At 40.7% G+C, this 26,196-nt stretch overlaps 1 protein-coding gene across 5 annotated transcripts in view; it reads left to right on the forward strand.

Annotated features, from left to right (window-relative positions):
• The window catches only part of KANSL1 (KAT8 regulatory NSL complex subunit 1), a 195,302-nt gene continuing 171,279 nt past the window's right edge, over nucleotides 2,174-26,196 (forward strand). For 2 of the 5 annotated variants that reach the window (XM_003131310.6, XM_013989924.2), the window contains exons 1-2: nucleotides 2,175-2,301; nucleotides 4,015-4,154. The gene's annotated coding sequence lies outside the window, so the exon portion shown is untranslated. Of the gene's footprint in view, nucleotides 2,302-2,702; nucleotides 2,841-4,014; nucleotides 4,155-26,196 lie in introns of those variants that run through there. The other 3 variants (XM_013989922.2, XM_021066798.1, XM_013989925.2) reach the window with 2 other exon arrangements.

Consider the following 26,196-nt stretch of genomic DNA (forward strand, 5'->3'; position numbering starts at 1 on the left):
GTGTCACAGGGATGTCAGACATCTGCAGGCAGGACTGGGAACCAGAGGGTGCTTAGAGCAAGTGGGGAAGGGAAGAGAGAGACATAGAGAAGGGACTAAAGGCAGGGACGGTGAATAAGGAAGAATAGCTCCTTTAGGATAGGGTTTCTTAACATGGGGTACTTTGGAAACCCATGAACATGGATCAGGAAGAGAAATATGCCTTTATTTTTGCTAAAGTCTCTAACAGAAAATTAGCATGTCTTTTCCATTATGAATGGTGACAATACATTAAGTAGTACTAGCAGTATCTGTGATCTTTTCACCAATAGAAAACACAGATATTTTCCTGTTATATGACAATTGTTTAAGATATCTTGAAATATTATTTTTGCTCATTTACTACTTCAAAATTTATGGTGGTCATTAGGTCTGACGTTATCTTATTATTATTTATTTTATTGGAATATAGTTGCTTTTTTTCAGATTCTTTTCCCATATAGGTTATTACAGTTTAAAAAAAAATTTATTTTTTATTTTTAGGGTCGCACCCTGAGGCACATGTAATTACCCAGGTTAGGGGTGGAATTGGAGCTACAGCTGCCAGCCTATGCCACAGTGACAGCAATGCTGGATCCGAGCCGCATCTGTGACCACAGATCATGGCAATTCGGGATTGCAGACCCCCTGAATGAGGCCAGGGGTCGAAACTGTGTCCTCATGCATGCTAGTCGGATTCGTTTCTGCTGCGCCACAGTGGGAACACTGGTTATTACAGAATATTGAGTAGAGTTCGCTGTGCTATACAGTAGGTCCTTGATGGTTATTTATTTTATATATAGTAGTGAGTATGTATTAGTCTCAAACTCCTACTATCCCTCCCCCATTGATCTTATTATTGAATGCATTTACTATAAAGCACATATATTACTATGCTACACTTTAAAAGATATTTTGAAAATTGTATTTTGCTATTACTGGTTTTCTTTGAATTCCTGCATATGTTTATTATGCATTTAAAAACATTCTGAGAAGGGTACATGGTTTGAAAAGGTTAAGAACTCTACTTTTTGGGTATTCTCTTTGTTTTCATTCTTATTGAGTAAGACTAAAGAGGGTCTCTGAAGTGAGTTGTAAGACCTGTGAGGCTCTCATAGTTTTATTATTTTTTTCTTTCCAGAGACCCTCCCTCCCTTAACTTTCATACCTCTGTTGGTAAGAATACTTTCATTATTCTGTTTTTCTTATCTCACGGACTCTCTTTCTGTTTCTTTTCCCACTCCTGACTTTTATTGTGGGTGTCTTTTAAATTTCTATCAGGAGTTTAATCTTTTAGCCTGCCATTGATCACTATATTTAGGTGGAGAGCTCTAAATCTCCCTTATTCCAGATTATCCACCCTTTCCCAAGTTCCATAGCTCTAGTAGCCTCTGGGACACATTCACTTGGTTTTACTACTGGTAGCTGGGACTGGACATATTAAAAACTAAGATTTCTTCCCAATTCTGCATGTTGTCCCACTTTGCCTGGACTACCATCTTATCTGTCCCCCTGGTTTTGCAACCTTATGATTATTTCAAAATTTAAGCCAATTAATTTCCAAAAAATGGGAATCTTTGTGAATGGTACAAAAATCGAAAGCTGCAAAAGGATATGCAGTGAAATGTAAGTCTTGCTCCCACCTGTTCCCCTCAGCTCCCCTCCCAGGAGGAAACCACTGTTACCAGTTCTTAGAGCGATTTTTGATTCTTTCTTATATTGGCTATATCTCAAGCCCTTCCTTGTCTGAGATGTGTGCCTTTTCCTCTCCTGGCTCTCATAACCTTATATCCGGTTGACTTTATATATAAGTATTTGTATGTGTATATTTTATATACATATATGAAATTTCCTCTCATGGCCTTCCGGCCTCAACTTTTCATCATGTAGCTTCCTGGATGAAGAACCTACAAGGGTGAGGGGCTGGGGTTGGGGGTGATGGAGAAGAGGATCTAAAGGGGACTTAGGTGGGGGTTCAGAGTGGCATACTGATGGGAAGCTCTGCCAGCATTTCTATTTCTTTTCCTTCCACCTGAGGCCCCCTTCCAGTCCTCCTATCCAAATGTCTCTTGTTTCCAAGAGCCGAGACAGAGACAGCGAGATAGAGAGACAGAGACGCCAAGGCACCAGCATCCCTCTCCCCCTCTGTCCCGCCCCACCGCTCTGACGGACATCCACCATTAGCCAATGGAGCCCCCGATGTCCCCCGGAAAGGCCAATGAGAGACAGAGGAGGGCGGAAGATTTCCCCGCCCCCACTTCTAGGCTTGGTTGAGCCGTGCAGGTAGGTCCGGGGCCGGGGTAGCCGCCGTTGGCACTGGTGCCCGGGGGGGTGGGGGCACAAGTCGGTAGGGGTGATGGTGGGGAAGAAGAGGCGGCCTCGACCTCTGGAGGCCGAGGGGGCGCCCCGGCCGGGAGGCGGGGAGCCGACGGGCCCGGGGAGCGGGCGCCGCCGAGGGCCCTGGAAACGGCTGGGCTGGGGGAGAGGGGACGTGTGTGTGGGGGGCATAGGGACCCCCGCCCCGCGCCCACCCGCAGGCCTGGGCTGCGGGCTCCCGGCTGAGGGGCCGGGGCCTGGTGCTCAGGGGGCGGGTTGGGCCGGGCCCGGGGATGGGGGCGCCGAGCAGAGCCCGGAGCGCCAGGCCGAGCCGAGGTGGGACGGACCGACGCGGAGAGGACGGGAAGCTGCATCCTGCGGGCCGCCCCCTCCTGAAGCGAGTCAGGGCAACCGCCACAGGCGCCTCTGCTCAGAGCCCACTCTCCTTATCGTCCCCTTCCCAACAATGGGTTTGGGCCAGGAAGGAGTCGCCCCACTGCGGGAAGGTGAGGGGGGTAGGTTTGGGACTAGGGTCCAAGGTGGGGGAGGGGTGGGAACTCGAGCTGTCCCCTTCTCCTCACCGGTTTGCTTTTGCGGTGGAGATCATGGAGTGGCTTAAACCCTCCCGAGACTGGGTCAAGAGTCAAACTGCCCCCCCCCCCACCTAACCCCTCCCCAATCCGACGAGCGGTGAGGAAAGTGATGCCAAGTCTTCGAAGCTGCTGTGATAAACGCATAGCAAGAACAAATCCACTCCAGAGGTTTTATTTTTAATTTTTCTTAGAAATGAGGGTACTATAGTCTTTAAATTTTAAACATTTATTTTAGAGAGGTGGGTGCTGTATTTTTGTCCCTATTCGGGCAAGCCTCCATTTTAAGTAAAACAGTAACTGGTTAAGCTGGAATTTTCATTCAGGCCTAGGACTTGAACAGGGATCCTACAAGAGGTCATTTAATCCATCCTCCTGCCTCCAGACAACCCTGCCTCCCTCCCATCCCCAGAATTAAGTTATTTGGTCTGCTTTTAAAGATCTCTAGGCAAGAAAGATCTCTTATTTGTTTATAACACTTCGATCAAGAATGGATTGTATTTTTCATGTAGAATGGGCTCTGCAACTTAAACTTAAGGAAATTTAGGACAATCAGAATGATCAGAGAGGTTTGATTTATTAAGTGAAATTAAAGGGTCTTTTTTAGGTGATCTATTAACAAGTTACTTTTTAATAGTGCTTATGAAATACCTTGGCTAATCATCTTTCTGTCTGGGGAAAATGGTTTTGGTTTTCTAATTATTTGATAACCAATTTTTGTATTATCTAAAATATGTGTTACATATTTAATCCAATTTTATGTAAAAATATATTTCTGCGTATGTATGGAGATGCATATATCACACACATTTGCCCCTTTCCAAAGGGGATGGTATTTTCTACATCTTTTTAAGATGGTGAGCAAATAGTACTTCAACTCTCTGTCCAGATAGCTTAAACTGGAGTTCCATTGTGGCTCAGCAGTTAATGAATCTGACTAGCATACAACTCTGCTTCGACCCCTAGCCTGGGAACTTCCATATGCCATGAGTCCGCCGCCCCTCCCCCCCCCCCGAAAAAAAGCAGATAACTTAAACTGTTTGCTTATTCTTGATTATTTTTTAATCTAAATGAAAGTCTTCTCTTTCAGATACCTTCTTGAAACAAAAAAATTTTTCCTACCTGCTCATACTTGGTGACAGAGGGGTTACTAAGACTCCTTCTTGCTCATTTCTGAGTATTGTCTGAACTATTCCTGACACTATGAATGCTGTTTGGATGCCTCTTAAGGTAAGATGTGTGTGGGTTTTTTTTGTTTGTTGTTTGTTTGTTTGTTTTAATTAAAGGTCTCACTGTATTTCTTTTTCTTTAGAATTGAGGATTTTCTAATTCTTGAATTTGCAGTTCGCCTTTCCCTTGAAAAAACTGCTGTTGTGTTTGCTTCTGAGGATTGATCAGTTCCTCTTTACTTTGTGTTGCTACTGTTCTTAACTACTGATATTCTCAGATTACAATAATGTGTTTATTTTTGACTTTAAATTATGACAGCCTACAAACTTATAAAACTGTGTTCCCAATCTCAGTAGGATGGATGGCAATTCAAACAGCCAGGTCCACTTTCAAACGAGTGCTTTAGTGTCATAGGTGCTAGGGTGTGTCCCACTCTTGCAAATCTGAAGCTGATTCATGTGTTACAAAAGATGTGTCACTAACCATTTGTTTACTCTGAAACTTCATTTTAGTGTATTAGAACATTCTAAGACCTGTTCCTCTACGTGTATAGTCTGTCGGAGGGTTCTCCTGCTACTTCCTAGTCCTTTGCATGTGAATTTATACTGTTTTTCTCAACAGGTAGCACTTTGTGCCAATTTTCATCTCATAGGATAAACCTCTTTGGGGCAGTGTGGACACATGAAAAAGCTCTTATTGATGTGGTGGTTCTCCAGTCTCTTGTTACTTCTAGTTTCTTGTACGTAGATGGCCAAAGGACTCTCTCCACTAGAACTAAGCAGAGGACAAGCTTAAGATACATGTAGGAGGAAACAGGGAGGGAGGATGGAGAGAAAAGTATGGAATGATGCAAGGCCCCCACCAGCTTACAGGTGGTACAGGTTGCCTTCTTCTAGAGCTAGATTCTAGTGTGGCTAAGATTGTTTTGTGGTATCTGCTCTGTGGAATTCCAAATTAATGCGGTGAATAAATCAGAGGTTAATGCAGTCTCTATAAACTAAATATTTGGATTGTGGGAAATTTTTAGGTAATATAGACCGAGTTATCATCTTCATTTGTGTTCTGACTGCTATTGTTGGAATAAGGAGAGCTTATATTAATATGAAGGAAGCCAGAGTGACACAGTTTTTCCAGCTACTCTCCCTGTAGAGTTGGAGGGTTGCATGGGGAACCAAGCCAGAAGTCCTGAACCCATATGAATTGGAGGACCGTGTACAGAATATTTCTCTTTGGTATTGAGTGTTTAGTGCCAGGACCTGGCAGCCTCTGTTACTTTTAGGAAGAAGGCAAGGGGATATCAACAGTACTAGTCCCTAGAAACCCAAGGAACTGGGGATCAATACGTTAGATTTTATTTTACAGTCACCTTGGTTTTAACTAATAAATTAGATACATAGAGGCCTGCTTTTCTATGCATGTATCTGTAGCTATGATAGCTATAGCTATGTATAGTGATTAAAATTTTACCTCTAAACCTCTGAACCTGGGATAAGTTCGACAGTAACCCTTGAAATTGTAGCAAAGGCCTGTGGCATGACAGGAATACAGAGTGAAGGCAGTGTCCATACCCTGTGAGTTATCACTTGTTAACTACTTGTTAATGATGTGGCTGCCTTAACTTATTCTTTGATCAGTGGAAGACCTCTTTGAGTCTAAATACATTTTTTATTTGCTAACATTTTTCCTCTCTTTTATGACTTAAAAACCTTTAAAGCTGTAATGTTTGGTTGGGCAAGGGGAAAAAGGAGCTTTTTAAGGATAAGAGGATGGCATTGAATTTGCAGGATGAAAATAAAAGAGAAGGAACTTTTTTCAGTTGTGAATACTTCTAAATTTTCTAAATGTGTTTTCAGATTGCAGCTACTTATTTTTATGTTAGAAAAAAGGTATACTCTGGAGCCAAATACTCATTTTTATAGTTCTTATGCTTTGTTTCTTATCATCTCATTCATAATGAACTCTATCCGGCATTACTCAAGGCTAGACCCAAAGTGTGTGCTGTTTTTGTTTCCAGGCTTAGAGAAAATAGTGCCAATACTCATCCTTTTCAAGAACCAAAGTACAAAGGAAACATAAGAAAAACAACTCCAAAAAAACTCCTCAATTTAAGGCACTCTTGTTAATTATGGATTCCCAGGAAATTAGTTACCCTTTTCTTTATATCATGGGTCTGCAGCTTCTTTATTGCTGGGCCATGACTAAGCAGTATCAGTGATGTTTGATGTTCTTAGGTCAGTTGTCAGGATTAGGGCATGGATGAGATGGGAGAAGAACAGAGAGGAGGAGAATTAGGTGCATTGGTGAAGGAGCAAAGAAGATGAGATGGAGAAAGGAGATGGATGTCCTTGGTGTGTGATATGGTGCTGCCATCAGCTGTCTCAGATAGCTCTTTGGGACTGCTGGTTGCCTGTGTGCTAGACTGAACTGTAATGAAAGCAAGTAAAAAGTATTCTTGACAAACAAAAGATGAATAAAGATAATTCAGTGTATAGGAAAGACCCAAATATACAGTTAAGTAAAAAAGATCAAATGTGCGGGATATGTTACCTTGTGTTCTTGAAAAGGAGGAAAGAAATTTGTATGTGATTTTTTTTTTTTTTTTTTTTTAGGACACACTGCAGCATATGGAGTTCCAGGCTAGGGGTCCAGTGGAGCTACAGGCTCACCTACACAGAGCCAAGAAGCGGGATCTAGCCAGTCGCTACCACAAGTCATGGCAATGCTGGATTGTTACCCACTGAGCGGGAAGATCGTACCCGCCTCAGGTTCCTGTGGATTCGTTACCACTGGCCAACAATGCGGACACCAGTATGGCTTTTGATATGCATTAAAAAAAAAAAATTGTGGGAGTTTCGTTTGCTCATGGTTATTGAATCAGATGTATCATGAGACATGGGTTAATTCATGCCTTGTCGTGGTTAGGATTGGTGTTGCCATTGTGTGGTTGCAGAGTGGCGGGATCCATGTTGCCTGCTGTGCGTAGTGCCAGCGGCTACAGCTCGATTCGCCCCTAGCTGTAACCTCCATATGCATGTGTGGCCCTAAAGAAAAGACAAAAAAACCAAAAATGTAGAAGAATAACAAGAAAATGGTGACATTGATTATCGTTAAGTCTAGGATGGCAGAAGAACGAGTGGAAGGAATTTTTTTATTTTTTTACCTCTGTGTTTGTATCAAATAAAGATTAATACAAATTAAAAAAACCTTCGTCTTCTTCTTTTCTTCTATGTCTGGAGTAAGAATTCAAGGGCCACAGGAGCGAACTGAAGTGCTTGAAGGAATGCACATACAAAGGGCACTATAATGTAATCTAGGGCACATATTCTCCTAGGATGTTGAGGAATTTTGAGTTTGTAGATGTATATTTCTAGTATTGAATTGCAAGGTCAGGCATTAAAAAATTTCACTTGCTCTTAAAATGCTAGTAAAAAAAGATTTTCATTGTTTATTCCCTCAAGTTGGCAATTAGATACACTGTCACATCTTTGGTTGTGTGATTTGGGTCAATTTTAAGAAATTTTAAGAAAATCTCTTTGAGATTCAGAGTCCACCTTTGTTTTTTGTTTTTTGTGGGTTTTTTTGTCTTTTTGTCTTTTTAGGGCCGCACCCCAGCGTATGGAGGTTCCCAAGCTAGGGGTCTAATCGGAGCTACAGCTGCTGGCCTATGCCAGAGCCACAGCAACGCGGATCCTTAACCCACTGGGATCCTTAAGCACAGGGATCGAACTCGCAACCTCATGGTTCTTAGTCAGTTTGGATTCATTTCCGCTGCGCCAAAATTGGAACTCCCAGAGTCCTCCTTTGTCCTGGAAATAAAATTAGCATTTACATATCCACAGCAATAATAGGATTGTTGTGGGTATTATATCTGCAAAGGACATGGTGTCTGGCTTAGTGAACTACTACTGGTATTAAAATAATTACTACAGATAGCAGTTCCTGATAGCTGGTGATAATAGTGAGGGCTCGGCTGATGCTGGGCAAATTTCTTGACCCCTTAGAGACTTGGTGTCCTCATCTGTAAAACGGGTGTAATTCTAGTACCTAGATCCTAGGGTGGATTTTCTAAAGACTAAATGAGTTTGTTGATGGGAAATGCTTAGAATAATACTTGGTATGGGCTCAGTAAACACGAGCTGCTAATTTTCTTCCTGACATCTGTTTGCTAGGGCTGCCATAACAAAGTGCCACAAACTAAGTGGCTTAAACAACAGAAATGTATTTTCTCCCGGTGCAGGAGGCTAAAAGTCTGAGGGCAGGGGCATTCTTCATCTGAAGGTATGGGGCAGGATCTCTAACCATTCTTCTAGTATCTGCTAGTCCCTGGCTTGTGGCAGCATAACATAGAGTTCCCCCTGTGTATATGACTTTTTTTTTTTTTTTTTTTAATTTCTCCTTTTTCAGAAGGACAATAGGAGTGCCCACAGTGGCTTAAGAATCTGAATGCAGCACTCTGATCCCTGCAGAGGCACAGGTTTGATTCCCAGCCCAGCACATGGGTTAGAGGATCTGGCATTGCTACAGCTGTGGCTCAGATTCAGTTCTTGACCCAGGAACTCCCATATGCCATGGGTGCAGCCACAACAAAATAAATAAAAACAAATAAAAAGGACAGTAGTCATACTGGATCAGGGCCCATCCTGATGATCTCATTTTAGCCTGATTACCTCTGTAAAGACACTTTCTCCAACTAAGGTCACATTCTGAGGTACTAGGGGTTGGGAGTCCACAGTTCAGCCCATAACAACATCCATTAGCCTTGTCAGCCCCACAGATTCATATCTGGGTAGCAGACTTCACAGCTAATGGAATGAATTGTGGCAATTGTCGCATATTTAAGAATAGGTTTTTCTTTAGTTTCTCAACATTTGTCTTTTTTAAGTATTTTTTATTTTGGTAGTTCTCATGGTGCAGCAGAAATGAATCTGACTAGTATCCATGACGATGCAGGTGCAATCCTTGGCTTAGTGGTTAAGGATCGTGTTGCCTGAGTTGGTGTAGGTTAAGACTGTTTGGATCTGCATGCTTGGCTGTGGTATAGGCCGGCAGTTGTAGCTCTGATCGACCCCTCCGACACCACATGTGCACCCTATGCACCATATCTGCGAGTGTATCCTAAAAAAAAAGTATTTTTTATTTTTTAATTGAATATGTTGATTTACAATGTTAGTGTCTATTGTACAGCAAAGTGATATACACTGAATCACTTTTTCACATTTTTTTCTTATAGTTTATTACAAGATATTGAATGTAGTTCCCTGTGCTGTATAAGACCTTATTGTTAAACTGATTGTCTCTAATACATAGATTTTTGTTATTGGCACCTTTAGATTTACATAAAAATGAAAGCTTTAAGAAGGTAATGTTTTCTTATTGAGCTATCTGTAAATTCTATCTGGAAAAGTTAAGGTCAAGATATACCATCAGTTCTCTATGTCTTCATGCTTTGTAGAAACTGATGGAACTTTTGGGATTTCCTTACTATGTAATTTTAGGCCAGGTATCTGTCTCTAGGGTTTGGGAACTAAGGATACTCAGTAATATGGAATTAACACCCCCTCTGCTTGTGAATAAAGAGATGTTTTATATTCCAGTCAGATGTCATATTTGAGAAAACTGGCATGGTTATCCCTCCAACATTAAAACTCTCTGAGGGGCTAGACTGTATGGGTTATTCCAGAAATATCAGGCCTTGAGGAAGTCCGGCCTCTGGCCTAACTACTTGGCTGGCCTTCTGCTTCCATTCCCCTCGCTACTTGCCTTTAGGTAAAGTTCAACCTTTTCCCACGTGGGCACAGAGACCCATGATGATCTGCCTGCTTCCCGACCCTTCTGTTTTGTTTTTAATTCTTACTTTTCTCCACTGGCCTGTATGCACTTTCGTTTCATGGTTTCCTCTCCTGAAACTAGTGTAAGACTTTAAAAAGTTGTCATTTAGGTAAACATTTTTCTAAAAGTTATTACCTGCTTTCTCTGCCTCCTTAAGAAGCACTGAACAAAAAAATTTATCTTTTAATAATATCCAAAATTACGGAAGAGCCTCACTATGCCCATCACTTATGTACTGTGCCAAGAGGCAGTGAGGCTTGGCCGTTGTAAAATATTACCTGTGTGGTTGGGGATTGCATGTATTACGTGTTCTCAGGCTCGTCTTTATATCCTTTTGTCTTTTTGTTATTACTTTCTTGATTCCTACCTTAGTGGTCAGGCTATTACTGGCCTTGTTCTAGTTTCCAGCAGCTCTCTATTTTAATGCCTTCTTTCTTGGTAAATTAGGATACCAGTATAGTTAAGTGTGTATAAATTATTTGCCAGAAAGAGTAAATAGATCTTTAATGATGGCTAGAGGGACTTTTCTTTCTTTCTTTTCTTTTCCTTTTTTTTTTTTTTGTATTGTCTTTGCCTTCTTTTCTTCCCAAGCAATTTATTTATTTATTTGATTTTTATTATTCCATTATAGTTAGACTTTTCTTGGATAAAACCTTCTATGGAAGAATGGTGTTGGATAGTTTGGTTTTGATAGTCTGATGTAATGATGTAGTTTTTGCCTGTGTGCATTTTATGGAGAGGAAAGTTCATTGCTTTCATCAGACTTTTACAGTGGGTCTGGGACTGCTCTAGATAATATGTGTTATAAAATTTCTTGCTAGTTTGTCCTCAGAGACTAGTTCCTAAGTTCGTCTGCTTTCTTCCTGTCCTGAAGTGAAGGAGTTCATAGTACTGGGAAACTGTTTGGACTGTGGGAGGGAGGGCCATTCTGTTAGGCCAGAGAGAGTGCTGACCAGGCTGAGGCAGAGCACCAGTGCTAGGGGCTGGAGTTGGGGAGAGAAGTCAGGTCGTGAGCAGGAGAGCAGTTCTGGGCATTGTTGGCTGGTTTGCTCCAGAGGACGAAGAGAGTAGCCATAGTAAATTCTGGAAGCTCAGAGAATATATTCAAGTACTTGAAGAAATTGAAAAATAAGTCTTTGGAAAAAATTATTTTTATTCTGAACAGTCTAGTGATGTTAGTTTTTGCTAGATTTTTCTTTTCTTGCTTAGAAATCATCTTGTGAAATATTTGCAGCCTAGATCATAATTTAATGAGGTAGCCAGATAAGAGTGAAAACAGGAGTAAAAGAATTAAATAAAGAATATAAATTGGAGTTCCCGTCATGGCGCAGTGGTTAACGAATCTGACTAGGAACCGTGAGGTTGTGAGTTCAGTCCCTGGCCTTGCTCAGTGAGTTAAGGATCCAGTGTTGCCGTGAGCTGTGGTGTAGGTTGCAGATCCCGAGTTGCTGTGGCTCTGGCATAGGCTGGCACCTACAGTTCTGATTGGACCCCTAGCCTGGGAACCTCCATATGCCGAGGGAGTGGCCCTAGAAAAGGCAAAAAGAAAAAAAGACCAAAAAAAGAGTATAAATTAACATTATAATTCTGAAAGCATCTTACTACCTAGAGTTGGAGGCTTTCTTCAGAAGTTACACAGCTGCCTTGCTTACAAAGGAAAACCCTTCCCCCAATGACTTTGCTTCTTAGGTCATGGAGCACAGAATCTGTCAGGGAAGAGACTTCCTGGGCCCAATCCTGTCCCTGTCTTTGTTTCTTCTCACACTAGGTCACCCCTCTTGTCTCCTGAGCTATTTCTCCCCACTAGTAGGGATCTCTGGCTGCCATTTGTCCTTTTTCCCAACCCATTTTCACTCTTCCATTCCTATTGGCTCTTGGCCCTCGGCTTATAAACACAGTCAAGTCTCCTTCACTTTTAAGAACACAAACCCTGGACTGCACGCTGGTCCTTTGGTCCGTGAATTATTTCTCTAGCTTCTACCTGTGTTCCAGTGTAAGTGCCTGAACAGAGTCATCCCTTCCCTGCCCTTATCCTCTGAGCCGCCTTGTGGTTTCTGATGCTGTGGACTGTTCCCTCCTGGCCTCTTGTCTTCATTTCTGCAAAGCACTGAAAGGTTGTGATACAGAACCTAGACTCTGGAGCGAGACTCCTAGATTCGTATTTTCAGCTATGCACTTACTGTATGCCCCTCCCTGTGCCTCAGTTACCTCATCTAAAGAATGGGGAAAATAGTAGAATATTAAAATAATGGCACTTAAAGAGTTCTCTGGTGGTTTGTTGATTAGGACTTACTTGTCACCATTGCAGCCCAGGTTCAATCCATGGTCTGGAAACTGAGATCCCACAAGAAGCTGCGCCTGCCGTGGCCAGTTAAAAATAAAAGAAAGACATTAAAAATAATAATCATGCACTTACCTTACAGGACTGTGTGGGAGATATGATTAATACATGAAAGCACATAACATAAAAGTACAAATGGTAACAGTAAAGTTCAAATGTTGTGAGTGCTGCCTTTCTGTCATTGCTGTCATCTCCGCTGTTTTCTCAGTTTTCTTTGCAACTTTTTTTCTTTCATTGTTAATTACCTGACCTCTCTTCTCTTAGCCTATGCAGTTCTGGGCGACATCATTTTGTGTCTCACTCCAATATAGTCTCACATCCATTTATTGATGGTTGCAATGTGTTTTTCTCGCTCAATGTTCTTCTGATCTCTGTCCCGTACAACATTCCACTTGATGTTCCATGTTCATTTCACAATGACCCCATCATCTACTTCCCCTAGTCCAACCTCTTCTATCTTTATGACCTAGTGAGTGGTCCCATCCCCCACCCACTCACTCAAGTCAGGGTTCCTTTTTTTTTTTTTTGGATCTTTTGGCCTTTTCTAGGGCTGCACCTACGGCATATGGAGGTTCCCAGGCTAGGGGTCCAATCAGAGCTGTAGGTGCCGGCCTACGCCACAGCCACAGCAGTGCGGGATCCGAGCTTGTCTGCCACCTACACCACAGCTCACGGCAACGCCGGATCCTCAACCCACTGAGCAAGGCCAGGGATTGAACCTGCAACCTCGTGGTTCCTAGTTGGATTCGTTTCCATGAGCCATGGTGGGAACTCCAGGTCACCATGTTCTTGAGATCCTTGCTCACCTGCACTTCTCTCTTCTGAGTTCACACTTCATCACCCTTAGCCTGTATGACCTTCAGTCACTTTCAGATCATTCTTCTTGACTGTCTTTTGTCTTCCAAGTTGATCCTTGAGTAATGCAGTTCTCATTGTACGACCATATGTCTCCTTCCCCATGGCTTACCTGGCTTTCAAGATAAAGTTCAAACGCTTTTGCCAAGCACACAGGCCTTTGGCCCAGATCATCGCCTCTGCTCCTTCCTGAGCTCTCTGTACTCAGTGGCACTGAACTGCTTGCAGTTCCTTCTGTGCACCTTATTGCTCCTTTGCCTCTGGGCCTCACACAAGCCGTTGCCACTCTTTAAAATGGCTCCTGTCCTGTTCTAGAAATGTACTTCCTAGTTCTTTAATAACGGTGAAGTATAGCAACAGCAGTAACTGACACGGAGAGCTTCTTGGGTACCCGGGCGTTGTCTTTGTGTGTACCCCTAGCACTTGTATTGTATAGTGATTGCAAGTTTGCTTCTCTACCCAGCTAGCCTCCAAGTTCTTTGAGAGTAGGGGCTGTGTCCTGTCTTTCTTCATCACTGCTTGCAATGCGATGGCACTTAGTAAATGTGTGTTGAATGACTGAATGGTCTGAGGACTGTTCTGTCCAACCTGTGAAGTTCATCTTTAGGAGGATATCAGTGGAAGAGCTTGAGTTAGTCACATCCATTCGCCAATCCTGGCCATACCCTTTGGAACTATAAGATTCAATTTGTTTAGTGTGAGCAGCTTTGTAGCCTTGGAATAAAGATTACAAAGAGGTCTTTAGTTTTTTAATCCTCCATTGAATGATGAAAGGTGCATAGGTGTTTTTCTTTTCCTTTTTTCTTTCTGTTCTGGAAATGTATTTTTTTTTTTTGCTTTTGAAAAGGACCACTGTGCTGACAACCCAGTGTCATCTGGCAACTAGAGTGTTTTTACACTATTTGAATAAAGTATAAAGAAATGAATTTTAGGTTTGTAATATTCCATCCAGATAGTAATTTGGCAGTAAAAAATTAAAAAAAAATTTTTTTGTGACATTACTCATTAAACATTAGTGATCAGGTGTCTGCTCTCTCCTTTTCTTTCTTTGTCTTTTTGCCTTTTTTTTTTTTTTTTTTTGCCATTTCTTGGGCCGCTCCTGCGGCATATGGAGGTTCCCGGGCTAGGGGTCTAATCGGAGCTGTAGCCTCCAGCCTACGCCAGAGCCACAGCAACGCGGGATCCGAGCCGCGTCTGCGACCTACACCACAGCTCACGGCAATGCCAGATCGTTAACCCATTGAGCAAGGGCAGGGATCGAACCTGCAACCTCATGGTTCCTAGTCGGATTCGTTAACCACTATGCCACGACAGGAACTCCCCCGCTCTCTCCTTTTCCATTACAGCTTTGTTAACTATGGGTTTAGACACACACTGTTTTTTTTTTTTTTAGGGCCGCACCAGCAGCATATGAAAGTTCCAAGGCTAGGGGTCTAATTGGAGCTACAGGTGCCGGCCTACACTACAGCCACAGCAATGCAGGATCCGAGCCATGTCTGCAACCTACACCACAGCTCTTGGCAGCACTGGATCCTTAACCCACTGAGTGAGGCCAGGGATCAAACCCACAACCTCATGGTTCCTAGTCGGATTTGTTTCTGCTGTACCACGATGGGAACTCCCTAGACACATAATGTTTTATCTTTTATCACCATGTGTGGATTGTGTTTATAGCAACAGCTCAGAAAATAACAAGATTTTGGAGTTCCCGTAGTGGCACAGTGGTTAACGAATCCGACTAGGAACCATGAGGTTGCGGGTTTAGTCCCTGCCCTTGCTCAGTGGGTTAACGATCCGGCGTTACCGTGAGCTGTGGTGTAGGTTGCAGCCGCGGCTCGGATCCCGCGTTGCTGTGGCTTTGGCGTAGGCCGGCGCTACAGCTCTGATTAGACCCCTAGCCTGGGAACCTCCATATGCCGCGGGAGCAGCCCAAGAAATAGCAAAAAAAGACAAAAAAAAAAAAAAGAAAATGACAAGATTTTAATTGCAGTGTATGGGTTATTTTTAGTCTAGGTCTTGATCGTGGTAGTAATTTGTGGCCACTAGGGGGAGCTGAGGTCGCCAATATGTGACTATCTCAGAGGCTTTTCAGTTTGTCAGACCAAAAGGCAATAAAAAAGCCTTACTGACAAAAATCATGATCCAGAGTTCGCAAAGAAGGAATACAAATGATCGAGAGGCCTGTAAGAAACATTTTTATTCTGGTAAATAATCAAAGGAATGCAGATTAAAATAATACACTTTTTTTTTTTTAACCTATCAAATTGGCAATTGAACTATACTGTCAAAGGTAGTGAGGGGGCAGTCTCTAAAACTGATGGTGGAAGTGTGTGGTGGGTCCAGTTTTTCTGGAAGGTGTTTTGGCAACATATATCAAAAACCCTTAAAAACGTCCTTTACCTCAGTAATTCCACTTGTAGAAATTTATCTTAAGGGGGAAAAATAGAGATATATAGAAAGATTTGTGAACAAAGATATTCATTATAGCATTATTTATACAAGTGAAAACAGAATAAGCAGTGAAATTAATGAATGAACAGTCAGATTAATGGGTAAATTATGGCATATTTGAGGGTGAACCATTATACAGTGATAAAACAATGTTTTTAAAGAACTTTTAATGTCTTAAAATGTTGAGCATATGCTAAATGAAAAATTCAGGACATAGAGATATTTAAGAATGATACTAAATGTATAAAATAAAGAATTTATATATATATTGTGCACACATATATTACATGCATGGAATAATGAAAGAGTTAGGAGCACTGACCCCTCGTCAGTAGAAAATCTGAGTGTAACTTTGTAGTAGGCCCTCTGTATCTGCAGTTCCACATCCAGGGATTTAACTGAGCATCATATAGCATTTATTTATTGAAAAAAAATCCATGTATAAGTGGACCAGTTCAAACCCATGTTGTTCAAATGTACATACATAGATAATGAAAGGAATTGTACCAGCTCTATTAGGGAAACTCTTGTCTTGGTTGGCACCAAGGATGTTTTGAGGTGAAGCATTTATTTTATGTTAACTTCAGAAACTTAAAGCCTCACCTCAGACGTCACTTCTATACTGTAGGACCCCAGAATGGACTTACTATACATAATTTTATGTACTTCTTTTTTTTTTTTTTTTTTTTTTTTTTTTTGTCTTTTTGCTATTTCTTTGGGCCGCTTCCGAGGCATATGGAGGTTCCCAGGCTAGGGGTCTAATCGGAGCTGTAGCCACCAGCCTACGCCAGAGCCACAGCAACGCAGGATCCGAGCCGCGTCTGCAACCTACACCACAGCTCACGGCAACGCCAGATCGTTAACCCACTGAGCAAGGGCAGGGACCGAACCCACGACCTCATGGTTCCTAGTTGGATTCGTTAACCACTGCGCCACGACGGGAACTCCTATGTACTTCTTGATACCTCTTGGTGATAACACATTCCACAACTTTCTTTTTATTTTTTGTACAAAAAGAGATCTACATTTTAAAGTTTAAAAGCTTAATATATTGTACCAAGTTTTGGTGAATGAGTTAGTATTTACCATATTGATACCTTTTCTGATATTGATCATAGTGCCCCTTGACTTTGGTGTTTCTCAGTTGAAGAGGATTGGTTTTAAAATGTAACTTCCAGTGAAAACTCCTTCAGCCTCTTAGTCATTCTGTTTATACTTCTCTGGCTCTTTGTCAGCCTTGCTTTGCCTTTCTGGATTTATGGTAACCAATCAGAACTGCATTTCAGATATAGCTAAATTATGATTGTTAGGAAGATGAGAAAATTTGTTCTTTTCACAGTGTTTTCCTTGTTGTTGCCAATAGAATTTGCAATACTCTTCCCCTCCCACTTTGCATACAACATCACATTGTCTTTAGGCAATATTCTGTAATTCAAAAATTTCTTTTTTGGAGTTCCTGTTGTAGAGCAGTGGAAACAAATCCAACTAGTAACCATGAGGTTTCGGGTTCAATCCCTGGCCTTGCTCAGTGAGTTAAGGATCCCGAGTTGCTGTGAGCTGTGGTGTAGGTTGCAGACACAGCTTGGATCCCCGAGTTGCTTTGGCTGTGGTATAGGCCAGCAGCTACAGCTCTGATTCGACCCCTAGCCTGGGAACCTCCATATGCTGCAGGTGCGACCCTAAAAAGCAAAAAACAAACAAACAAGATTCTTTTTTGACTGGAAACTATGCATCCTTTAGGTAAAACTTAGATTTTTTTTTTTTTTCCTGTAAATGCCTTTTCATTTGTCCATGCTGCATGCTGTAATATCTGCCATTTTCTTGCCTGCTGTATTTTAGCTGTTTGTATCACAGAGGGCTTTTAGAGGTGATTCAGGGTAAGAATCACCTTTTCGGTCAGGTCTGGTCTGGTGCTTAGAAAGCCTGGCCTTATTTTGCGTTGAAATGTCTTCCTCTACAGTTTCTGCTTTAGGTCTAATTTTGTCTACACAGGAACTGCCTAGAGCAACTCTAGTTTCTCTTCTTCTGGACAGCCCTTCAGACATTTAGACAACTTTCATGCTTGCAAAGTATTCTCTAAACCAAAAATAAATCTTAGTTTTTGCAAATGTTTCTAATTTGATACACTTAAAATCCTTTCCACTTCTCGGTTCCCTTATTTTTCCAACACCATGTAGTATTTATTTCACTATCAGGAAGCTCATCATTCCATCTGCAAAATGGGAAATTCTCTGTATATCTCTCATATAATCTATTAAAATGTTAAATATAGCATTTCTAAAACATTGCATAAGACTGTCTTTGCTTATTCTTCATATTGGGGAAGTGCCTCAGTATCCATCCTCCTATCGTTTCTGTGTGTCAAGCACCTTCTAAGACCTGCCTCCTTGGTGCAGCAGGCAGTGTGTCAGTCTCACAGATCACCCCGCATCTATGGTAAATATTCTCAATTTTGTGGTCACTCAGGTTTTTTAAAAAAATAGCCTTTTGTTTAGAATCTTATCAAGATTTTTATACAATCCTAAATAAGTTTTATTCACATATGTACTTTCTCCTCACAGAGTTGGGGTAGACTGGTGTGGTATGATTTCCTCTTTTAGAGACCAAGTTATCTTTTCCTCGGAAGGTTATTCATGCTGATCTCATCCTCCATTAGATATTTGCCAGTTTGGCCGATTTCAAAGCTCACAGTCAGAGTCCTTCTCTTGAATAGATGGGAGTTATATTGACACCATGGTTTTTTTTTTGGTTTTTGTGTTTTTGTGTGTGTGTGTGTTTTGTTTTGTTTTGTTTTTGCTTTTTAGGGCTGCACCCGAGGCATATGGAAGTTTCCAGGCTAGGGGTCGAATTGGAGCTACAGCTGCCAGCTTACCACAGCCATAGCAACATGGGATCTGAACTGAGTCTGCAACCTACACCACCGCTCATGGCAACGCCAGATCCCGACCCACCCAGTGAGGCCAAGGATGGCACCCGCACCCTTATGGATACTAGTCAGACTTGTTTCCGCTGTGCCACAATGAGAACTCCCTTGATGGCATCTTTTTATTCATTTTTGTTCAGCAAAGATTTACTGAGTGCCTAAATATGCCAGGAGTTGAGCAAGGGGCAGGGTAACTGTTGTTGATAAAGGAAACAAATCTGGAGTCCATCCTACTGGCTCTTGTTGGAGGCCACTCATCTCATGACTCTCAGCCAATTGGTTCTTCCCTGCAACTTTATAATTTTATATGTAAATTCTTTTAAAATGCAGAGAAGACTTTGGGACTCCATGACTACCTAACATACTTGTTTGTTTAAGGATGAATTTGGTTCACTGTCAGTGATTTATATGCTTTAAAGAGTAATTTAGAAATAGGTTTCTTCCTCATATCTTCAGTAAATATTGAAGCAAATTACAGTAGGCCTGTCAGCTCTCTTGCTTTTATCACTGTTTACACCCTATTTATCAATTGTTCCATCCAGTCTTTATTCAGCATCTGTCTTTTTGTATATTTAAACCATCTCTCTGTGGCTTTGCATTTTCTTGCAAGGTTTTAATTGTTCTTTTGTCTACATAGGCCTTAGTGCTTCCGATCAGCTGCCTTTTGTGGTATTTTATTGCTTTTCCTCATTTTTGTTGTCTATTTTGAGAAAAGTTGTTTTCCTCTTCCTTCTCTCCCCATCTCTGCCCCCCCCCCGACTCCTACACTACTTAATGATTTAAACATTTTTGATGAGCATTTGACTTTTTGCTCTCTCACAGTCAAGTATTTTAAAGTCTTTTATGCTTCGTATTACACAATTGCTTTTTAAATGTAATTTTAATTTTATTTAACCAAAGTCTAGATTTTCTTTTCTTTCTTTTTTCTTTTTGTCTTTTTAAGGCCAAATCTGCGGCATATGGAGGTTCCCAGGCTAGGGGTCCAATCGGACCTGTAGCTGCTGGCCTACACCACAGCCACAGCAATGCTGGATCCTTAACCCACTGAGCGAGGCCAGGGATCAAACCTGCATCCTCATGGGTACTAGTCAGATTAATTTCCACTGATCCACAATGGGAACTCCCCTAGATTTTCTTTTCTAGAATTAGGTTACCATATAATACGTTTTTAGTTTTTCCTAACTACAGAATGTTAGTTAAATGTATTTTTATCTCTATTACTAGTAGGTCATATATGTTAGTTTCTGAATTTAGTACCAAGTTCCCTTATATGTCTGTCTTAGTAGGTTGTAATTTTTTTTTTTAGAAAGCATTTATTGTGTTATTTGCATTTTTATAACAATTCTCTCCCAAAGAAGTGTCATGGTGTTAAACACTTAGATTGTTGAACCACACATCATTGTTACTGTTGCAATTTTCATCTTTCTGAATTATTGAGCTTTAGAGTTGAAAAGAAACCTTGATTTAAGTTAGTTGAGCCTTTGGAGTTCCCTGATGGGGCTGAGTGGGTTAAGGATCTGGTCTGGTCACTGCTATAGTTTAATCTTTGGCCCACATCTTCCACATACCCTTGGCACAACCAAAAAGAAAAAAGAAAAAAGGTTAGTCAAGCTCTCTTGTTTTCTACACGAGGAAACAGAGCAGTGAGGTCATTTGCCCAAAGTCAACATAGCTGCTTGGTAGTAGAACTAGAACTTGAATACCAGTCCAGCATTAAATATCTCAGACTTTGGATTACTAGGGGATAGATTTAGCTGCTAATCACATCTATATTGGACCATTTGCAAACAAAAAAAACCATTGTCGATTTATGGGGGCAAAAATAAAACAATCAATCTAGCTTGGAAATGAGTTGACCGATCAGCAAGCGTATTCTTTCCTGTTCAGCACATCCTCTTCCTCTTAGATCCTGTATTTGTGGATCAGGGATTTTTCTTTATACTCTGGGTAGAACTGGTAATGACAATGCCAAGTTTTTTCGCTTTGAACTGCCCTTTTGCAGAAGCCTTGCCAACCATCTGTTATAATATTCTTTGGACAGAGTTTAATTTTGCTACTTTTTTTTAAACTTTTAAAATAATAATGATTCTAATCCTGTCTCACTGAAGGTAACCCTTCCAGTAATAGGATTTAGTGTTCTTTAAACTCTTCACTCACTTACTGATGTCCTAGTTTGTATCATTTCAATAGATGACTGTTTTTACCCATAACATGGTGTATCTTCCTCATTTCATTCTTACATGGATCAATTTAGAATAACTTGAATTTGATGACAACCTTATTTCTTTCTTTATTTATTTTGGCTGTACTAGCAGCATGCGGAAGTTCCTGGGCCAGGGATCAAACCTGCACCATACAGTGACAATGCTGGATCCATAACCCACTGTGACACCAGGGAACTCCTTTTTTAATTTTTAATTTTTATTTTAAATTGTTTTTGGCTGTGCCTGTGGCATATGGTTTTCAGGCCGTAGAGCAAACTCATGCCACAGTAGTGACAACACTGGATCCTTAACTGCTAGGTCACCAGGAAGCTCCAAATTTTTGCTTTTATATATATATGTGTGTGTGTATATATATATATATATATATATATATATATAAGGCTGCCAGTGAGGTTGCCAAGTAACATGAAGTCCTATTAGTGCTCTGAGACAGTTTCTGAAGGTGAAATAAATAGCAAAATAAGAGAATTGCCTTATTCTTATGTTTTTACAAGTAGTTCAACTTTTTTTGTTTTTTTTTTTTTTTTTCTTTTTTTAGGGCTGCACCGTGGCATTTGGAAGTTCCCAGGGTAGGGGTTGAATTGGAGCTGCAGCTGTTGGCCTACACTACAGCCACAGCAATGCCAGATCCATGCTGCGTCTGTGACCTATACCACAGCTCACAGCAATACTGGATCCTTAACCCAGTTAGCAGGGCCAGAGATTGAACTGTGTCCTCATGGTACTAGTTGGGTTCGTTACTGCTGCACCACTATGGGAACTCCCAACATTTTTTAACACAGTGAAATTGTTTAGAAATTAAGTGTTATTTTGGCTTCATCTTTTTTTTTTTTAATAGCTTTACTAATATACTTTTCATCTATCATAAAATTTACCCTTTTATTTTCTTTCTTTCTTTCTTTTTTTTGGCCAGGGGTCAGATCTGAGCCAGAGTTTCGACATAAGCCAAAGCACCCACTGTGTAGGGCTGGGGATTGAACCTGAGTCCCAGCACTCCTAAGATGCTGCCAATCCCATTGCACTATAGCAGGAACTCCAAATTTTACCCTTTTAAAACATTCAATTTTTTTTTTTTTTAGTGTACTCACAGAGTTTCTCTTCCATCACTACAAGCCAATTTTAGAACGTTTTCAACATTCCAAAAAGAAACCCTGTATCTATTAGTAGTCACTGTATTCCCTTTTGTCCCCTAGCCCCTGTGGCAACCACTAATCTAGTTTCTGTCTCTATAATTTACCTGTGCTGAACATTTCGTATAAATGAAATCATACAATATGGACTCTTTTGTGACTGGCTTCTTTCACTTAGCATGTTTTCATGGCTCCTCTGTGTTGTAGATGAACCGTGAAAACATTCCTTCTTATGGTTGAGTAGTATTCGATTGTATAGATATACTCCTTTTGCTTATCAGTTAACCGGGTGATAGGTATTTAGGTTGTTTACATCTTTTGGCTATTAATAATGCTGCTCTAGACATTCTTGTACAAGTTTTTTTTGTCTTATGTCTTTTTAGGGCGGCACCTGCCGCATATGGAGGTTCCCAGGCTAGGGGTCTAATGCGAGCTGTAGCCATAGCCACAGCAATGCCAGATCTGAGCCGCATCTGTGACCTACACCAAAGTGCATGGCAGTGCCAGATCCTTAACTCACTGAGCGAGGTCAGGGATTGAACCTGTGTCCTCATGGATGCTAGTCAGATTTGTTTCCACTGAGCCATGACGGGAACTCCCAATTTTTTTTTTTTTTTTTTGAACACTTCAGTTTTCTGGCCTATAAACCTAGGAGTAGAATTACCAGATTGTATGATAACTGTTCAACTTTTTTGAGGAACCACCAAGCTCTTCCAAAACAGCTACACTATTTTACATTTCTACCAGCTGTGTGTGTGAGGGTTCTAGTTTCTCCACATCCTTGTCAACAGTTATAATTGTCTGTCGTTTTGATTATTGTCATATTAGTGGGAGTGAAGTGGAATCTCATTGTTTTTGAATTAATTTTCCTGAGAACAAATGATAGAGATCTTTTTATATGCTTATTAGTCATTTGTTTATCTTTGGAGAAATTTCTATTTCTATCAGATTCTTTGCCATTTTTTTAACTGGATTGCCTTTTTATTGTTGAGTTGTAAGAGTATTTAATACATTATGAATACAAATCCTTTGTCAGATATGAATTTCAAATATTTTCTCTCATGGGTTGTTTTCACACTCTTGATGGAGTCCTATAGTGCACAAGATTTTATAATTTTGACAAAGTCCAATTTGCCTGTTTTTTCTTGTCACTTGTGTTTTTGGTGATAGCATGTCTAAAAACCATTGCCTGACTCAAGATAATGAAGATTTACTCTTGTTTTCTTCTAGGAATTTTATGGTTTAACATTTAGGTCTATGATCCATTTTGAGGAATTTTTTTTTTTTGGCGGGGGGGCCACACTTGCAGCATATGGAGGTTCCCAGGCTAGGGGCTGAATCAGAGCTGTAACTTGTAGCTGCTGGCCTATACCACAGCCACAGCAACGTGGGATCCAGGTCACATCTATGACCTACACCACAGTTCCCGGTAACACGGGATCCTTAACCTGCTGAGCAAGGTCAGGGATTGAACCCGCAACCTCACGGTTCCTAGTCAAATTTGTTTCCACTGCTCCAAGATGGGAACTCCCTAATTTCTTTTTCATGCCTATTTCCGTGGCCAAAATCTCTAGAAGTGGTGAGAGCAGACATCCTTGTTTTGTTTCTAATTTTAGAGAGAAAGTATTTAGTCTTTCTCCATTAAGTATGATGTTGGCTGTGAATTTTTGTTTTTTCTTTTTTAAGGCTGTACCTGTGGCACATGGAAGTTCCCAAGCTAGGGGTCGAATTAGAGCTGTAGCTGCCAGCGCCACAGCCAGATCTGTGACCTAAACTGCAGCTTGTGGCAATGCCAGATCTGTGACCTAAACTGCAGCTTGTGGCAATGCCAGATCCTTAACCCACTGAGCAAGGCCAGGGATTGAACCCATGTCCTCATGAGCCACAATGTGGGTTGTTGGGGGTTTTTTTTGGGGGGGGGGAGGGTGCTTTCCAGGGCCACACCTGTAGCATATGGAAGTTCCTTGGCTAAGGGTCAAATTGGAACTGCAGCTGCCAGCCAGCAGCCCACACCAGCTGCACCAGCAGCCCACACCAGCTGCATGTTTTTTAATAGATAACTTTTGTCAGGTTAAGGAAGTTTCCTTCAATTCCTGTGTGTTTTTAATCATGAAAGGGTGTTGGATTTTGTCAAATGCTTTTTTTCCATCAATTGAGATGATCATGTGGTTTTTATTCTTTAACATGATGTATTACACTGACTTTCAGATACTAAACCAACCTTGAATTCCTAGAATTAATCACACTTAGGAAAAGTGTCTGTGTTTTGGATTCTTTTGCTAGTGTTTCGTTGAGGACTTTTATATCTATGTCTGTAGTGATATTGTTTTGTAGTTTTCTTATGATGTCTTTGTCTGGTTTTGGTGTCAGGGTAATTAATAGAAGCCTCAGCAAAGGAGTTGAGATGTGTTCTGACTTCATCTTGAGATAATTTTCACTTAATTTTGGATGTTCATTTAGCCATAGTAAATTCTAATTGTCTAATTACTGAATGAAGATAATAGTCAATATTACTGATGTTTAAGAAATGATGTATTATTGAATTTTTAGCAACCACAAGAAATCTAGACGCAATGGCAAGTATTCGAGAATGAAAAGGAGATGCAGAGTTAAATACAGTTGGATTAGCCCACATGTTTTCCTTTTCTTGATCTTTCCCCTATCTTCAGACATTCGGGGTAGAGAGTCTTAGTCTAGCACTTTAAATCCTTGTCTCCTTCTTGGTTCCCTTAACCTCTTCTCTTAGTTTTATTTTGAGGTACTTGCCTTGTTATCTCATTCTAGTTATGCCATAAATAACACCTAATTTTAGCATTCTTAGGGTAGTCTGTCAGCCTCCCAAAAGGGCCAGAAGAGAAGTAAATTGGTGAACAAAAGCACTAAAATTTTGTTAATTGTTTTATTTCTACATCTTAGCTTTGCATTATTAACTATTTAAAATATCAGGAGTTCCCGTCGTGGCGCAGTGGTTAACGAATCCGACTAGGAACCATGAGGTTGTGGGTTCGGTCCCTGCCCTTGCTCAGTGGGTTAACGATCCGGTGTTGCCGTGAGCTGTGGTGTAGGTTGCAGACACAGCTTGGATCCCGCGTTGCTGTGGCTCTGGCGTAGGCCAGTGGCTACAGCTCCGATTCGACCCCTAGCCTGGGAATCTCCATATGCCGCAGGAGCGGCCCAACAAATAGCAAAAAGCCAAAAAAGCCAAAAAAAATCAATGAATAGAAGGGATTTTTCTTGGCTACCACATAGGTTGTGATGGTGACTTAGTATTCTTTTCCAGAGTGTTTAACATTCAACAGACACTCAATAAATGTTTATAAATGAATGGGAATTAATGATAGGGCTTTAAGGGGATATCTAATTTTATTAAAAATCAAAGAAAATCATTCAAGGCAGGAATACAAATATTATTGTTATCCCGTTTTAAAATTTTACTGACCTAGTCCAGATATTACTAGCAAGATCACACTTTGATATTTTGCCATCATAGAAATTCTAGGAAGTGTGAGTAGTTTTTCCCCTTCCTCTACACTGAAGGATTTTTTTTTCTTCTTTATATTACAAAAGATACAGTTTCATTAGGCCATTTTGTTGTTGTTTTGCTAGTTGAAGCTAGAGCTAGTTCATTTGTGACAAATTTTGTTAGATATAATTTGTTTCTAAATTTGGTTGTGAGAATTAATTTGGAATATGGCTGAAAATACCATATATTGTGTTCTTTATTTTTGTCAGTTTAACTCAGAAATGAAAAAGATTGCTGTTGAGAAGATTATATATGATTTCTTAGTAAATGAGTGACAGAGATAAGACAGGGACTTTAGCACTTCCTGAATTCCAGTCATGTTCTCTCAGTAGCTTATGGACTCATTTATAATATTGTACCCCAAACAGTTTTTACATTAGATATTTTCAGGTTCATCATTTGTATAAAGGACTATGTTCAGGGGTTTTGGGCATGCATATTTATCTCTAAATGATCTAAAACAGTGCTTCTCCAGTTTTTTCTTTAAAATATTCTCAGGGTCTGGGATTGTCCAGAGAAGTCTGCCACAGGAAGGGCATTTCTCTGAAAAATCCTTCTTGCTCTTGGAAAAAATGAGAATTTTGCTCCATAATATATTGTGTTTATTTTAACAAAAGTATTTTACTATAATCTTTGATTAAGTCCTCATTCCAGCAAGGTGTGTCCTGTTTAATCAAGTGCCCTTGTTACTTCCTGGTCTATAGTTGTGTGCTCCAGACTGTACATGAGAAGTCACTTCAAGAATCTAGGAATTGGAGTTTCTGTTGTGGCTCAGTGGTTAACAAACCCGACTAGCACCCATGAGGATTTCAGTTCAATCCCTGA

Source organism: Sus scrofa, chromosome 12 (genome assembly GCF_000003025.6).
Source record: "Sus scrofa isolate TJ Tabasco breed Duroc chromosome 12, Sscrofa11.1, whole genome shotgun sequence".
NCBI classification, from domain to species: Eukaryota; Metazoa; Chordata; class Mammalia; order Artiodactyla; family Suidae; genus Sus; species Sus scrofa.